The following is a 6000-nucleotide window of genomic DNA, read 5'->3' on the forward strand; positions in this document are numbered from 1 at the left end:
AAGCATGTAATGACCGGGAGAAATAAGACTGGAAAATTGACTGGAGCGCCATGGATTTACTGTAAGTTGGCCGACAGAACGTAGCCGACATCTGCCGCGGCGTGAGTGGCAGCTCGGTGATTTTTCCTGACACCAGAATGATGGAATATCCTGCGCGAGTGTGTTGTTAGTTGATGCTGCGTGTGGCCCGTTATGTCAAGCTGTGGGAACAGTGTCAGGTCCTATATAATGGTCATGTGTAATAGAATTATCTGCAGGCTTGCTGGGGGCTGCGTGACTGTGCAATGCAATGTAAGATGGAAAGGAACTCGCTGATAAGCTTTAATTGACCGCAGGGAGGCTGAGCTCTGACCCTTTGGCTGCTTTAGCTGACCTGTTCTTGGCCCAAAGGAAATGATTACGGAATATCATCAAGCTGAGGTCAAACATTTTCATTTCGGGATTGTTGGTCCATCCCTGGTTTGTTTGAATTCCTCTGTTAACTCCACAGGCAATGTTTTCAGTAACCCTTCATATTGAAATCACGATGAATAAACTCAGAACTTAGTATTTATTCAACGACCAAAAGTCAACTTGTAAGAACAACCAGAAAATAAATGAGTAACAAAGTAAAATAAGATGTCAAAATAATAGCAATTAGCTCATTCACTGCCATTGACGAATTTATTTGTCTTTTCACATTCACTCCCAGGAACTTATTTATATTTTTTTTCCAATTTTTTTTCAAAGGTTGCGGTCAAAGAGGTTCTGAAAATGTCTGGCAGTGAATGAGTTACACAAATAAATAAATAAATAAATACAAACAAATACTGTCTGTTCCTGCTGTGTTCTCTTTGGCCTCACAGGGGTGTGCTGCCATATATGCAAAGAGTACACAGTTAGATTATAAGAAATAGAGTAGAAGAAGAAAGTTTTAAGCTTTATGCCTTTGTTTCTTGCTATGTTACAGGTCTATATGTGTTGCTACAGCATTTGTGCGTGAATATTCATTATTTGAAGGAAAATCACCTCCGTAACTCAAATGTTCTAATAGCATGTCACTGGGATTTTACATTGACTGCTAGCATTAGCACTGGTAATGTTTGTAAAAGGAAGTATGTCTTGTATTTAAATATACAATGTGTGTAATTCTTTGTGTTGTCTATTTAATTTTACAGTAAATTCCAACTAGGGTGTCCTTAAATAATAGGTAAGCAGAGCTGCATTGTCTTTTGTTTGCATGCACAGGTTAGCTAACAGCATTAACTTGATTGCTCGTAAGTTTGTCAATGCGGAGGAGTGGGGATGCTATGTTTGGCAATGGAAAAAAAAAATCTGTCTCCCGTAACGCGACCTCCGAGCTGAGACTATTTTAAAAGACTATTTTAAAAGAAACGGTTACCAAAGGTGCAGCAGTTTCATCCTTCATGAGATTTCACTCTGCATATACCTGTGTGAATAAACCACTCTTGTATTCAGAAAGTGTGTCGAAACCCAAGCACGCTCACAGAATTTCCCTAAGCCTTGGGGTAACATCAGGACACACTGCATGTTTTATTATCACGAGACAACTGGAGCTTGTTCAAGTGAGTGGAGCTATGAGACGCTTAAGGATCTTTCCTTTGATTAAAAGATGTATTTCACTGAAATAGTCACTGTCTGGTAACAAGATATGACAAACCCAATGGTTCAGGGAACTGGCTGATGATGATGATGATGATGATGATGATGATGATGATGATGATGATGATGATGATGATGATGATGATGACATTCATCAAGTTTTAGCATGACGGCTTTTTTTTTTTTGTAATTTGTGTTGATGTCATTATATGCAGATGTGAACTGTTTATGTCACCAATGACTCTATTTTGAGATGTCAAGCTTGCATTGACAAGGGTATATTTGATTTCTTGCGTTTACACTTTATTTTAGAATCAGGACTTGATTATGTCTTATTCTTACATAAGTCTCACATATGTGTGCAGCTAAATACTGAGAAATGACTGATTGGAATGATGAGTGTGTTTGGGAGATAGTTCCTGTTTGATCAAATTAGAGGGTGACAAATTCAAAGCATCTTCTGTGAATAAGAGAAAATAATGGTAGTCAGAAAGAGCACAATCCATGTTTAAAGAAGACAAGTGCATGACTAACAAGTATAAATGTGAAGCTCAGAGATTCTTTGTATTCTCTGAACAACCACTGTGTATGCTGCTTTTTCTATATGGTTGTTGTTCCTTCTGACAAGAATATTAAATCCTCCTGGAGCTTATCCAGTTCTTGTAGATTTTCCATTCATCCATTTTTTCCTCTACCGCTTCTTCTCATTAAGGCCTATCCCAGCTGGTTGTGAGCGAAAGACGGGGTACGACCTGGACTGGTTTCCAGTCAATTGCAGGGCGATTGTAGACAAACAACCATTCACACTCATATTCACACCCAAGGACAATTTCAAGTCTTCAATTACCTTCACCTACCATGCATGTTTTTGACAGAGGTGGGCATTCCGTCGAACTGACAGACCGCCCGTCACTGACCGACGCCCATTTTGTTGACGGATGACTTGACACTTTTCAAAAATGATGGAAGTGGATTTTCGCCCGCCAAAGTAATCATCACTAACCGCATCATCACTGACGGGTAGTCCATCACTGATATTGCGTCACTTGAACCATGCAGTGTAAATCCAACTTTAAACAGAAACGAGAGTTTAGAATTGTGAGCTCCTGTAAATGGCAGACACATCCAACTTTCATCCAATTTCCCCCCCTCCTAATCAGCGAATACTTTGCAAGGACTACAAATAGCCTCTTACGCTTTATGTGTGGACAGGGGCTAATCGCGAACTTCAAGAACGCCAATTCTTGTTGGACAATACACCTGCTGTTCGCGAGGCAGCATTGCCCTGGCATGATCCTTGTTTAAACTCACGCGACTGACCCTGTTCCGGTATTTAACTGGATCACTACACAGTTGTGCTTTTGCGTGGCTGTCCCAACATGGCATCACAACCGCATGAAGCACCACCCCTCAAAATACTTGCTCAAAAGGCTTGAAATTGTGAGTCGCTGCGTTGCTTTTGATTATGTTACAGTTTCATGGATGAGTGCAACACACATAACCTGCCCTGGGCCCTGTTTCCTCTGTGCAAGTACTCGCTCCAATGCACAAGGACAAGCTGCAACCTTCGCTGACATGACAAAGCAGCGGGCTGTGTAAAAGTCTGATCAGACACAGCTGTTTGGCTCTTAATGGCGTGTGTCTCCTCACATGACAGCCGCTCTTACGATATAATGACCATCCATTAGGACGATTCACATGTATGATTTACTGGCTTTTAATATCGGTGCCGTTAAAATGTATACCTTGTACGCCACCCTCTGTGCTATGAAGACAAATGTGTAAATAACCTATTACTTCATCTTGAGTAATTGCTGAGTCATGTAATACATGGTTTAATTTGTTAGCCTCATTGTATTGGTTATGATTTGATACTAATCAGTGTTTATTCCGTTTTTCAACGTGAATGCTATTCATAGCTTGATTTGACTATTTTGAATTAAACAAAAGGGAGCAATTACAGAGCGGCTATGGGGACTGAAGAAGTTAATTAACGTTGAGGTTCTCGCTGTAACGAAGCAGTTTTTCTTCGTTTGATTGCAATTAGGACCAGAATTAATTGACTGCCCTGCCTTGGATTTTACATTTGACAATGACAGTACTGAATTGCGCTGTTCAACAAAGGCTTCAGCTTCATTATTAACTCATTCACCGCCATTGACACATTCACTTGTCTTTTCACAATCCAGCCGTTCAATCACAGCGATTAATTCACATTTTTTTCAATTGTCTTTAAAAACATTAGGGTAAAAGAGGGTCTGAAAATGTCTGGCAGTGAGTGAGTTAAATGTAAGTTGTGTTGGGAAATGTTAGGCTCTGAGTTACGCACAAAAAATATCAATGATGTTACTGAAAAGTAACTGTGGCCAGGGGCACCATAAGGGGGAGAAAAATGTCATCGATTCCACTTTTGACTGACAGGGCCCCTTGAAATAGTATTTTCAATTTGCGCATTGAAGTGGTGGGAACCAAAGTGATATATTTTCAGAGGGCCACAAATCCATGGCGCCGTGCCTGGCTGCAGCCCCTTCAAAACAACTTCAAATTATACAGTGCTTGCAGGGAATGATCGGAACAACCCAGAGTGAGTGACTGAGTGACTGGGTGGGTGAGTGAGTGAGTGGCAGTTACTGCTATGAAATCCAGGAGAGCTGAGCCAGATTGATTGACAACTGAGGTAAAATGGTTGAAGACAATGCTGTGATGTGACAGGAAACAGGAGTGTCGGATCAGGAGGGTTCTCCATCGCCCCCAGCTTTGTTTCGGTCTCCACAAACTCCTGAGGGGCATTTCTCTGTAGGGTGCCAAATCTGTCACTGAAACTACAACGGATTTCTGATATTTAATGATACAGCTGCATTCAAAAAGCAGCATTGTTATCTCTGTGAAGGCAGATTCTTGGATTCAGCTCCTATATGAGTGTGAGTTTGTCTGGATGTAGTATTGATGATCATTGAATTTGACTTTCTGTGGCCTAAAAACCTCCTTTAATCGTTTTTTTTTTAAAGTGGAAGTCAACCCCCCAAAATTCTTTACAAGAATATGTTCTTTGCAGGCCCTCTAGTCAAAACATGACCTTCTGATAATATTGCATTTGTGGAATATGAATTAAGCAGTCAAATCCACCTGTTTTTGTCCATGTCAGGGGGTGGCCATTTTGACACTTGCTGTCAACTGAAAATGACATCACAGTTGCTCAGGGCTGTAATAACGACCAATCATGGCTCAGCGTCAGAAAACAGGTGAGCCGTGATTGGTCGTTACCTGAGCCCTGAGCAACTGTAACGTCATTTTCGGTTGACGAAGCGACAAAATGGTCTAGTGTAGGCGCATAGAACATTATTGGCAAAGTCTTTTGGGGGTGACTTCCCCTTTAAGTGTGCTGACTTTTGATTTGCATTCACAACGTGTTACTGTAACATTGTGGCGTCAATGCAATGACTTGAAATTGTTTCCATCTAGCATGTCTACATACACTTCAAAGCATTCCAAATGTTTGTGTCAAGCGAGGGTTAAGGCATTTTAATCAGCCTTAATATTGATTTGTTCCACTGTTTGGACTTGTTGATTTTATTTACATGCTTGTTTGAGCCTAGGGTAAAATGCAATCTGTAGTCTCTTACTGTGATTAAATCAAATGTGTAAACGCACATGGCGCACTCTTGTCAAGCTGAACTCCCACAAGACTGCAAATGGTAATTTGTCCGTCTTGATAGGAAAAATCAGATGTATGAACTTCTTGCTGAGAAATACATGAACGCTTGTGATCTTTGTCAATCATGCAACTCACACACGAACATGAACGAACGGTGTCGAAGGCAGCGTCCAAGTACACACCTCGCAGCGGTGTGATCGATCGCCTTGGCCAACTTTACATCATCCACCTGTAGAGGTCTGCTTGCAGTTACTCATCAACGTATTTTGCCTGCTTCAACCTCCTTCCTGGACTCCAGCAAATCTGTTTCTGTTTCCACTATGTCAAAGACTGTACTCCTCTTGGACGGCTATTTCAAAGGGAATGAGAGTAGTCGCTACCAGTGGGTGTGAATCAAGTCAGCTGTGCTCACGCCCACTACGGCGCAAACCGACCGATTATATCTGTGCGTAGCACTGCGAAAATCTCAAGTTCCAGTTGCACGAGGAACGAATATAGAGCACCTAGGGCGCTTGCCCTTGTCATCTTTACACAAACATGTTTGAAAATGAAGAACGATATTTTCAAATTCATTTCCCATCAGTGTCAGCTTTTGATTTTGTCGAGTTCCTTTGTATTTGCTCCTTGCTGCAAAAGCAATGTTGGCTATGCAAACGTTTCCATTTGTGCGCTCATCTGTGCATGAGGATGTTGGCGAGAGTTACCTACTCATAAAGCTGGCTTTCCAAGCAAGTCAGAGCGCT

The sequence above is a fragment of the Filicampus tigris genome, chromosome 9 (assembly GCF_054856515.1).
Source record: "Filicampus tigris isolate MCC_2025a chromosome 9, RoL_Ftig_1.0, whole genome shotgun sequence".
In the NCBI taxonomy this organism is placed as follows: Eukaryota; Metazoa; Chordata; class Actinopteri; order Syngnathiformes; family Syngnathidae; genus Filicampus; species Filicampus tigris.